Genomic DNA, 11,022 nt, shown 5'->3' with positions numbered 1-11,022 from the left:
AGTGAAAACCTCTCCAAAACAAAACAAAACAAAACAAAACATATTCATAGATCAATAAAACAGGATAGAAAATCTAGAAATAAGCCCCAAAACATACAACCAACTGATTTTTGACAAAGGGCATAAGACTACCCAATGGAGAGAAAAAAATCTTTTCAGTAAATGGTTCTAGAAGAATTGGATATCCACCTGCTGAAAAGATAAAACTGGACTCCTATTTCTCACCATTAACAAAAATCAACAGAGAAAAATGGATCAAAGATCTAAACGTAACACTTCAAAGTATAAAACTACTTCTGGAAAACATAACAGTTGAAGACATTGAGTAGGCAAAAATTTCATAATAAGACCCCTAAAACATAGGCATCATTTAAAAAAATAGACAAGTGAGGTTACGTCAAGCTAAAAAGCTTCTGCACAGCAAAGGAAACAACAGAATGAAAAGACAGCTCACAGAATGGGAGAAAATATTTGCAAACTATGCTTCAGATAAAGGGTAGATAATCAGAACATTTAGAAGACTCAAGCAGCTCACCTGCAGAAAAACTAATAATCCAGTTTAAAAACGGGCAAATGAACTGAACAGACAACTCTTAAAGGAAGACATAAGAATGTTAAAAAAAAAAAAAAAGACACATAAAAATATGTTCATCCTTTCTTTACTTGGCAGGAAGTGAGTGTGTGGTCCCACTTCCTGTTATGTACAGAGGCAGAAGGAAAGGGGCTTAAGCCTTCTCAGTGTCATGTCTTTGGTGCTGGTGGCTTTCTTTCTTTCTTTCTTTTTTTTTTTTTTTTCTTTTTTGGAGAAGTTTTTGCTAGAGGGCGCATGCGCTTGCCAGAAAGACAGAGAGAGACAGAGAGATAGAAAGCCAGAAATCACCCCCAGGGAGGATGGCCATGCCGCAATCCCTTCTCGTCCATGCTCCTCTCGAGATCTTGGGCACGCTTGCACACGCACCCAGTGTAAGTTTAAGCCACTAGGTCTGGGACTTGAACCGTGGTTGGCTACATGGGAGTTCAGCGACATAGTCATTACACTAATTGCTGGTCCCAGTGCTGGTGGCTTTCCATCTCCCTGTTCTATCCTCAAGTGCTGGGACACAGGGTTAAAAAAGTGTTAATGTCTCTTATCATAACGGAAATGCAAATCAAAACCACAGTGAGGTATCACTTAATCTCATCAGAATGGCTATAATTACAAATAAAATAAAAATAAAAAATAAACCTTAGACTGACAAGTGCTGGTAAGACTGTGGTGCAAAGAGAATGTAAATTAGTTCAGTCACTGTGGAAAACAATTTGAGTTTCCTCAAAAATTCACAAATAGAACTACCCAGTAGTGACCCAGTAACCCCGTTCCTTGGTACTTATTTAAAGGATAAGAAAGCCATTGGAATGACACTTGCACATTCATGTTTATTGCAGCATTATTCACAATTGCTGAGACAGAAAATCAACATAAGTGTCCCCAAACTGATGACTGAATTTTTAAAAATGTGGCATATATACACCATGGAATACTACTGAGATATAGAGAACAGCAAGACTCTGTCATTCAATATAAAATGGATGAATCTAGATGATCTAATGCTAGTGAAATAAGCCAGGCTATGAAAACAAACACAGTATGTCTTTTCTTTGCTCAATATATACCATATATCTGCATTCAATGGGAGAAATGGAAAGATTCGAAGACACACTAATAGGGGGGACGAGTAGATGCCAGAGACTGTATGGGAGCGGGGAGTGGATGCCGGGGGAGATGGGAGTGGCTAGACAAAGGGGCCTTTAACAAACGCAAGAATGCAAGGTGCCTTGTCTAAGATGATGCATAAGAGAATATACTTGATTTGATTATTACACACTGAATGCATACTTTGGGAAACCATGTTGCATGCCGTAAAGATGTGCAACCATAGGGAACCAGCAGTTAGCGTAATGGCTATGTCACTGGACTCCCACGTAGTCGACCGCGGTTCGCATCCCGAACCCGGTGGCTTAGAACTCACGCCGGGCGCGTGTGCGTGCGTGCCCAAGATCCCGAGAGGAGAATGGAGGAGAAGGGATTGCGGCGTGACCATCCCCACTGGGGGGTGATTTCTCGCTTTCTGTCTCTATGTCTCTCTCTGTCTGTCTGGCGAGCGCACGCACCCTATAGCGAAAATCTCTCCAAAAAAAAAAAAAAAAGTAAGATGTGCAACCATAGAATGTAAATAAATTATAAAATAAAACAAAAATGTAGTAATATGCTTAGTATACAAAAACACAAGTTTAAAAATTGGGAAAAAATCTAAAGAGTAATTTATGGGTGAAGGTATTCAAACAGTTAATAATAACATTTAAGAAGACCTCCCTAGAGATCATAGTTATACTAATGAAAACAGTTACATATTCCACCGATTAGATTGGAAAAATGAAGATCAATAACACCTAATGTCTAGTCATAAACTGCTGTGGGGATATAAACTGGCATAATCTTTTTAGAGAGAAATTGAACAGCTCCTAATTAAATTTAAAGTGCATATAATTTTTGATCCAGAAATCACTTATTGAAATGTATTCCCCAGAACAGTCATGCAAATGTGTACAATGTTTACTGAGTCAATGCAATAGAAAAAACCTGAAGGCAACCTAAATATGAATTAATAATAGAATGATTAGTCATAATTATGGTTGAATTATGCTGTGGAACACTATGTAGCCACTAAAAAGAATGATGCCAATCTAAATGTATCATGAAGGAAAAAGACCTATGATATATTACTGACTTAAAAAAAGAAACCCAGGGCCAGCAGATGGCATAGTGGTTATATTGCTGGACTCCCACACAGCCCACTGCAGTTCGAGTCTTGCACCTGGTGCCTTGAAACTCATGCCAGACGTGTGTGTGTGACCAAGATTCCAGGGGGGAAATGGAGGACGGGATTGTGGCGTGGCCATCCATCCTGGGAGGGTGATTTCTCACTTTCTCTCTCACTGTCTCTGTCTCTCTCTTTTTGGCAAGTACACACACCCTAAGGCCAAAACCTATACAATAAATAAATAAATGAAATCCATGCCATCTTAAGATTCTATTTTTATTTTTAATATAAACCAAAAATCACGAGTGTTCGTGATACGCATTTTCTATCAGCGTGGCCAAAGTTGTAGAAAAATACATACGTACCTATTAATAGCAGTTTCCCCTGTGACAGTAGGGAGTCACTTTCGGAGTCAGTTTTCACTGTATTATTAAACTTTTCAACTTCCATATACTACTTTGTAATTAAACGAATAAACAAAAATCCTCTCTTAAGGAGTCCAACCCCAGCTCGGTTGTAATAGAGTTTTGTAGTCTTTATAAATGCTGTCTTGACCGAGTTATGAGACACGGGCTAGTGGCTGGTCAGCCCCCTTTCCTGAGGAGTCAGTAAATGCTTGCCTCCACTGCCCTGTCCCTTCTGCCTTGTGACTGATCCCGGACCTCCCCAGGTGGTCCTGTGTGGTGTGCTGTGCTCTTTCCTAGGAACTGTGAGCCTAAGCAGCTGTGAAAGTCTTTCCTGCTTGTCTCTCTTGATCTGCATCCTGCCTCCCCACGCTTCACCCAACGTAATATGGTTGAAACATTCACAAAAATGTGTGTGGCCGTGCTGTCACCGGATACCCCATGGTGGATGCCCAGATAGACTGTCATGGCGTGACCTCCGGAACTGCCCGTTTTCCCCTGCCTTTGCTGGCGTCCTGCCCTGGCTTCCACACTGCTAACCCCCACGCAGGTTCAGCCCCTCTCCCCGGGGCCTGCACCTGCTGCCCCTTTGGCTCCATTTCCTGGCGTCTGACTTGGCTGCTCCCATCTGGTCCAGCACTGCGGTGGAGAGGTCGTTGGCTAATGACCTGCTGTCTGGCCTGGCTCCACCAAACAAGGCCCAGCCTCAGAGGCAGTCTTTAGCAGACCTGACCACGAAGCATAGACCAGGCCAAAATTCCTGACTGTTGGATCTGGAGTGGGCTATAGCTGAGCTCAGCAACCAGTCCTGGGAGTCGGAAAAGGAGTGTGTGGACACCAGAGACTGAGACAAGCAGGCGGTGAGCTGGACGAACAAAGGACATCCAAGGGCAACAAAAGGCAGGGCCGAGTGGGTGAGCTGGTGACAGAACCCAGCACACCGTGGAAGAGACGTGGCGGGCAACAGAGGACGGCGAGCTTGACTCCAAAAGGGATTCCACTCCTGCCCAGCAGCACTGTGCGGCCTCAAACCCGGGCACTTCACCCTACAAAGCCCCAGTGTCTTCATCCGTCCAACTGGGCAGTGATGCCCCCTCACCCACCTCGAAGGCAGTCGGGGCACTCCATGCCCTGTGTCTCCCTCTGCCACAAACCTGCGATCATAAAGGCTCTAGGGTGGGGGACAATTGAGCTCCTTGGGGAGGACGCCCTGAGCCAGGGGCAAAGGTGTCTTATGTGTCTGCCCTGGCCTTCCCGGGCCTTTGGGGGTAGAAGAACTCAGAACATGGTGGTAATTGCCCGGAGCTGGGCAGAACCAGAGGGGATGTTCCGATACTTGGTTGGACCTGATGCTGAACTTTCTGTCCCCCTCATGTTGCAATTTTAGCCTCCGCACAGACCCTCAGATTCTATGCCACCTGTCTTTCCCCCTCGTCCCACCTAAGTACCAAATTTCCTCTCATCCCCCTAATGGGGGGGGGGGGCGCTGCTAAGTAAAAAGCCACACACCTCTACCCCAACCTCATGCCAGAACATAACCTCCTCGAGCTGTCTCAGTGCCACCCCCACTTGTCACCAGCCCCTCAGGAATCTCCAGCTATTTCCATTATTGGCAGACACGGTGTTTCCTCATTGCGTGCCACTTTCGTACAACTGGAATTTGTAGACAAGAAAAATGCAGCTGCTGCCCAGCTCTGGCTGGGTTTTTATGTTGCTTCGCAGGCAGGAGGCTGGCGGTGGAGTGCCCCACACCTCCTTATCACGGCTTGCTTGCTGGGACCTCTGTTCGTTTTATGCATTATGTATCTCAGAATTTTCCAGGATGTGGTGAAGAATCATGTTGCTTGCTCTCAGAATTATGCAAAAAGCTATTCTTTTTCTTAAGCAAGGAAATCATAGGCCCTCCAGAACCCTTTGACTCAGGCGGAGCCAGAGAGTGGGTTTCCCATAAAAGGCGGCAGGAAGGAGTTGACATCAGCTGCATTAACTATCCCTCCCCAGTGGGCGGGAGCTCCCTGCTCCAGGCCAAGTGAAAGGCATCCGGAGGAAGCGAGCCTTTAAGCACTCACAGTGGACTGCAGCTCCTCCAGCTTCATGGCTCCATTATGTACTGGCTGAGAGAGCTGTGATCGTTAGTTGCCCATTTTTTTTCAATTAAAATAATTAAGCCAATGTGGTGTGCACGAGAGGGCCGGAACTGGCAGCCTGGGAGAGCTGAGGCCTCTGTGTGTCAGCACCAGGTTCCAGGAGGAACTGGCGCTGTGTGAGTGCTTTGAGACCAGCCTCCTGTGGGAGAAGCCAGAGAAGCTGTGGTCCCACAGGCGGTAATGGAGCCATAGCCTTTGTCTTGGAGAGAGCTCTTGGCCCCTCTGCTGAGGGAGGTATAGGGGTGAGAACCCAGCCACTGAGGGGGATCTGGGAGGCTCACAATCCTCTGTGCTACTTTCAGGCCTTGGGGACCTCATCACTGCAGGCCTGGATGCACCTGCTCCTGACTTGTCAGCCACCACCGTAGCAGCGAGTCACGCTGTGGGTGCTCAGTCTTTCTGTTCGTGTCCTCACTATGTTTGTAGGACACAATTGGAAGATGGAGGAGGAGGAGGATTGAACAGACTAGACCACTTGAGGAGAGGACTCAGAGAAGAGGAGGTAGAGGAGAAAGAGAAGAAGGTGGAGGAGGAAGATGGGAAACGAACAGACCAGGGACTCAAGGAGAAGACCTTCTGGGATGATGGCAAAGCTTGGCAACTTCTGAAGCAAAGACCACCCCCCACTCTGCTTGGTTAACCTTCTGGGTCTCATGGGGTTCATGTTTCCAAAGTAGGCTTGGGAAGGCCGGCCTCTGCCCTGTGGGTTCCCAGCAGCCCTCCTCTCCCCACCATATCCTCCAGAGCTCTGCCATGGAACTGCAGTGTAGACTTTTCTCCTATAAGCTACTCTACCAGACTGCAGTGCAAGCCGGGCCTCAATGCCCACCAGGCTTTGCCTCATGACCCCCTAGGTAAGATGTCAGAATGCTTGCCAGGTCCACTTCTAATGTCTCCCATCCTCTGTTCTATCTGGCTTATTCTAAGTCACAACCCTAGGTACTAAGCTCAAAAGGACTTCTCTGTCAAGACCTCAGGTCCTCCTCCGGTACTTCTTCCTATACTCTACTTGGTGGCTCTGTGGGATCTTGTCCATAAATGTCCCTAGGGAGCTCAGTATTCTTGGCACAATGCTCAAGACCAGACACAGCTCTGTCAACCAGTTCCTCCCACACTTTGAGACTCACTGTTTCATTAAAGCATTGCTGTATGGCTTTCCTTTATTAGACATGTATCCTCAAGAAATGCCATCTTAGAATTCTTACTGATAAATTATTTTAAATTTGCCAGAGAGTACATGTACCCACCAGAGAGAGAGAGACAGAGGCTCTTACTCCAAGAGCCTTTGATAACAAACTATCTTGTGACAGGGGTAGGGGGAAGGATCAGAGAGAGAGAGAGAGAGACAGAGTTGGAGAGCTTGGTTCGGAGGCTATACCTCTCCTCAATAGTATAGTATAAACATGGCCAGACGTCTCATTATTCTTCCTGAAAAAATTATTCAAACTACAGAGAGGGAACGAAGAGGTATAAAGTGAAAAAGAAAATTCTTTCTCCTCTGACTTCCTATGCCAGCCCTAAAGCAAAGTTTTTCATTCTTGTTGTGGTCACCCCCCGCCCCGACCTGTAAATAATATGCTTATTTCTCCGTTTCTGGATTTATCATCTTTCAGCCATTTCTATTGCCCCCAGTTGAGGGGGTCACAATTACACCACAAAAACTGAAAAGTTGGTCTAGATGTCCTCACCTCTCTGCTTGCAGGTATATCTTTTTCCTTACAGTTGCTTTCCAGCTCCTTGGAGCACGAAGGAGTAAGAACAGATAATATTAGGTCATTGGAAAAGTCATGACACATTTTTGCATAGAAAAATATGTCATGACTTTTCTGATGATCCAATAGATGGAAATGTATAATAGTAGTAGTAAATATAGATAAGTGAGTGTTGGCCTTGTGGCCTAGTGGTTAAGAGAGCTGGATCCCACATGGCCAACCATGTGGTTTGAATTCCAGCCCTAGTAGACTGAGAAACACATGTGTCTTCTGAACAGTGGGAGTTTATGGAGGTGAGCTGGGTTTTGTGATGACTGGTAAGAGCACAGGAGGAACCTAGAGAGTCTCAACTCTCGTGTCCATTCAGAACATGTGCTAAAGCAACAGTCTTGAACCTTTTTGGCACCAGCGACCAGTTTTGAGGATGACGAATTTCCCACAAATGAGAGGTGGAGGAGGATGGTTTATGAGAGCATGCAACCTGGATCCCTCACACGCACAGTTCGCAATAGGCTTCGTGCTCCTATAAGAATCAGATGACACTGATGATCTGATAGGAAGTAGAGCTCAGGCGCTGATGTGAGCAATGGGGAGCGGCTGTAAACACAAGTGAAACTTCACTCACTTGCCAGCTGCTCGCCTCCTGCTATGTGGCCCGGTTACTAACAGGCCACAGACCAGTACCGGTCCACGGCTGGCGGTTGGGGACCCCTTACTAAAAGAAAGGAAGAAACAGAGGACAGAGTGAAGGCCACATTCTTCTGCAATTTTGCCTTTATCTGCTGTCTCTTATGCCCAGGTACTATTGGGCTGGAGCCCAAAGGCTGTGGGTAAAATGCAGACCAAACTCCGTGTCCATTCTCCCTAGCCAATCACTGCCACTGAGTTTGAGGGACATTTATGGATAAGATCCCACAGAGCCTCCAAGTAGAATATTTGAAGAAGTTCAGGAGGAGGATCTGAGGTCTTGACGGAGAAGTCCTTTTGACCTTAGTATATGGAGTTGTGACTTAGACTAAGCCTGTAAGCTGTGAGGTCGCAAGACTCCTTCCCAGTCCCACATGATCTTAGACCAGCCAAGTGCAGAGATGGGTCGCAAGGGCCTCAAATCATTGAGGACTTAGAGTAATGAGGCAAAGCTCAGGTGCCAGATGTGGGAGGCAGGTCTGGCCTGAGTCTCCCTGCCCTCTACTCTTCCACTGAGCCAGCCTCTGTCTTCTTCTGCTGTCCCACTAATGCTCATTGCCCTACCTGCTTCCCTTCCCAACTCTATATAGGAGACGTCACAACACAGGACAGAAAGTCACAGTCCATTGTCAATTACACTTTGGCTGGTTTTTTTTTCCTCCTAAGGCTTCAACTTGAATTTGCTGAGACATGTAGACCTTTCCTGTTCGAAACAGTTGTCAGCCATGTGTGTGGCTATATAAGTTTAAGTTAATTAAAAGAAAGTAAAAATAAAGTGCTGAATAGCTACGTGTGCCTAGTAACCACCATATTGGATAGTACAGAGATGAAAGAATTCTGGGGAAGCCCCATAGCCTAGTGGTTAAGGGAACCAGATTACACATGGCAAATTATGGTTCGAGTCCTGCCCCAGCAGCTTGAAAAGTAAAGCAAGAATATATGCATGTGTGCCCAAATCTCAACAGGATTGAGGAGGAGAAGGGATTGCAACATGTCAACGTCCAGTAAAAGGTGCTTTATCTCTCTCTTTCTCTCTTACTGGCTTTCTGTTTCTCACGAGCGTAAGCACCCTTTAGCAAAAATAAATAAATAAATAAATAAATAAATAAATAATAAAAAGGGAGAGAGGGAGCTGAAAGAGTTCCATCATCACAGAAAATTCTAATTTAGACTTTCTTTTCCATTTTTTTTTTTTTTTAGAATTATTTAACTTTTGGGACCAGCAGTTGGCGTAATGGTTATGTTGCTGGACTCTCACATAGTTGACTGTGGTTCTTGCCCCAGGCCCGTTGGCTTAAACTCATGCCGGGCACGTGTGCGTGCGTGCCCACGATCCTGAGAGGAGAATGGAGGAGAAGGGATTGTAGTGTGGCCATCCACCCTGGGGGTGATTTCTTGCTTTCTGTCTCTCTGTCTCTCTCTGTCTTTCCGGCAAGTACACGCACCCTATAGCAAAAACCTCTCCCAAAAAAAAGAAGGAAATAATACACCCAATTCTTTTTTGCCTCAAACTCCTTCCTGGATGAAGCTCACTCATATCTAAATAAGGAAAGTGGAGTCAGTAGTTTTCCTTTCACCAAGCGTTGGCTCTCCCTTCCTAGGAATAACTGCAGTGTTAGAACGTTAGAGCATTACAGTGATTTCTCCTGCTCTTTCTGGGGAAGGGAGCAAGCTAGCCCCCATGGCGGTCAGCAGGCCAATGGGCGACAAGAAACCTAAGCACTGAACCTGGCGAGAGGGGCAAAGGAATTTTTCATCGCCCTCCCCTGGAAGGGTCACTGAAGACCATTGATAACAGGCGGATTGATAAGAGAAAAGACATACACGTTGTATTGAATGTGTGCGTATATACACAAGAGCCATAGAAAATATGAACTCAAAGGGGGACCAGATGGTTGAATGTGTTACACCCTCTTCATCGGAGAGAGGGCAAAGGAGGGTGGTGCGGGCAATTTTAGAGGAAGTTATTTTTAGGAGGGAAGGACGCATCCATTGCTCAGACAACAGCAGAAAAGTATACTCTTTGGGGCCTAGATGGGCCTTGGAGTCAGACACGTGACCAAATCTATCTAGTTGTGTTGTTATTCCTGAGTCTTCCTTCCTGCTAACTGAGTTTAAAGAAACCTGAGTTAAAGGAAACCTAAGAGAAGGTGGCCAAAGGCAATTATTTTCATCTTGGGTAGGCCCAGTTTAGGCAGGCAGTGAGATACCAGAGTTAAGCCCCTCCCTGCACCTCAGGAGAGAAAGAGGAATAATGGTTACTACGAGATGGGAGGCAGAGGAGGGTCAGACAGAGAGCTTGGTTCTGAGGCTGTTTCTTTCTTTCTTTCTTTTTTTGAGAGTTTTTTTTTGTTTGTTTGTTTGTTTGGTTTTTGGTTTTTGCTACAGGTCTCACTCGCCAGAAAGACGGAGAGAGACAGAAAGCAAGAAGTCACCTCCCTAGGGGGATGGCCACACCACAGTCCCTTCTCCTCCATTCTCCTCTCGGGATCTTGGGCACACACGCACATGCGCCCGGCGTGAGTTTAAGCTACTGGGTCCGGTACTCGAACTGCAATTGACTACATGGGAGGCCAGTGACATAGCCATTACACCAACTGCTGGTCCTGAGGCTGTTCCTTTAATTCCATATGTCCAAGTGCCAGTCTTCGGGGTATTGTTTCCTGAGCCACTAGAGCGAACACTCTAGAAGGTTTTGTGCTTAGACGCTGGAGATCAGACTTGAGTTGTTCAGAATCAGGGACGAGGGCAAAGGGTGGCAGACCATGCCTTGAATTCGCAGGCTGAGAGGTGGACATGAAAGAAGAGGTTAGAGTCCAACTCTTTGATTTGAAGAGAACCCTGAACTGGTAACCAACCTGCACAGTTAAGGATGAAAGGTCTCGAATCTGTGTCAGGACAAAACGTGGGCAAACAGATTGATTCAGGAATAGAGTACAAGTAAATTCAAGAAAGGGGGTGGGAAATGAAGGCCTTACCAATGAAATAAACATATTCCAGAACAATTTTACTCTAGGATAAAATCATTTAAAATAAATCCCATTTTTCTTTTTTGAGATTTTTGCTATAGGGAACACGTGCTCACCAGAGAGACAGAGAGAAGTAGAGAGACAGAAAGTGAGAAATCATTCCCTGGGAGGATGGCCACACATAATCCCTTCTCCTCCATTCTCCTCCAAGGATTTTGGGCATGCACACATACACTAGTATGAGATTCAAGCCACTGGATCCAAGACTCGAACCACGGTCAATCATGTAGGAGTCCAGCACC

General features: G+C 45.8%; 1 pseudogene; it reads left to right on the top strand.

Moving 5' to 3' along the window:
* Window positions 1–652: 652 nt before the first annotated feature.
* On the top strand, window positions 653–783 carry LOC114009337 (uncharacterized; annotated as a pseudogene).
* Window positions 784–11,022: the final 10,239 nt, after the last annotated feature.

The sequence above is a fragment of the Tupaia chinensis genome, unplaced genomic scaffold (assembly GCF_000334495.1).
Source record: "Tupaia chinensis unplaced genomic scaffold, TupChi_1.0 Scaffold000521_1, whole genome shotgun sequence".
Lineage (NCBI taxonomy): Eukaryota > Metazoa > Chordata > Mammalia > Scandentia > Tupaiidae > Tupaia > Tupaia belangeri.
This window is presented reverse-complemented; position numbering and strand designations above follow the sequence as displayed.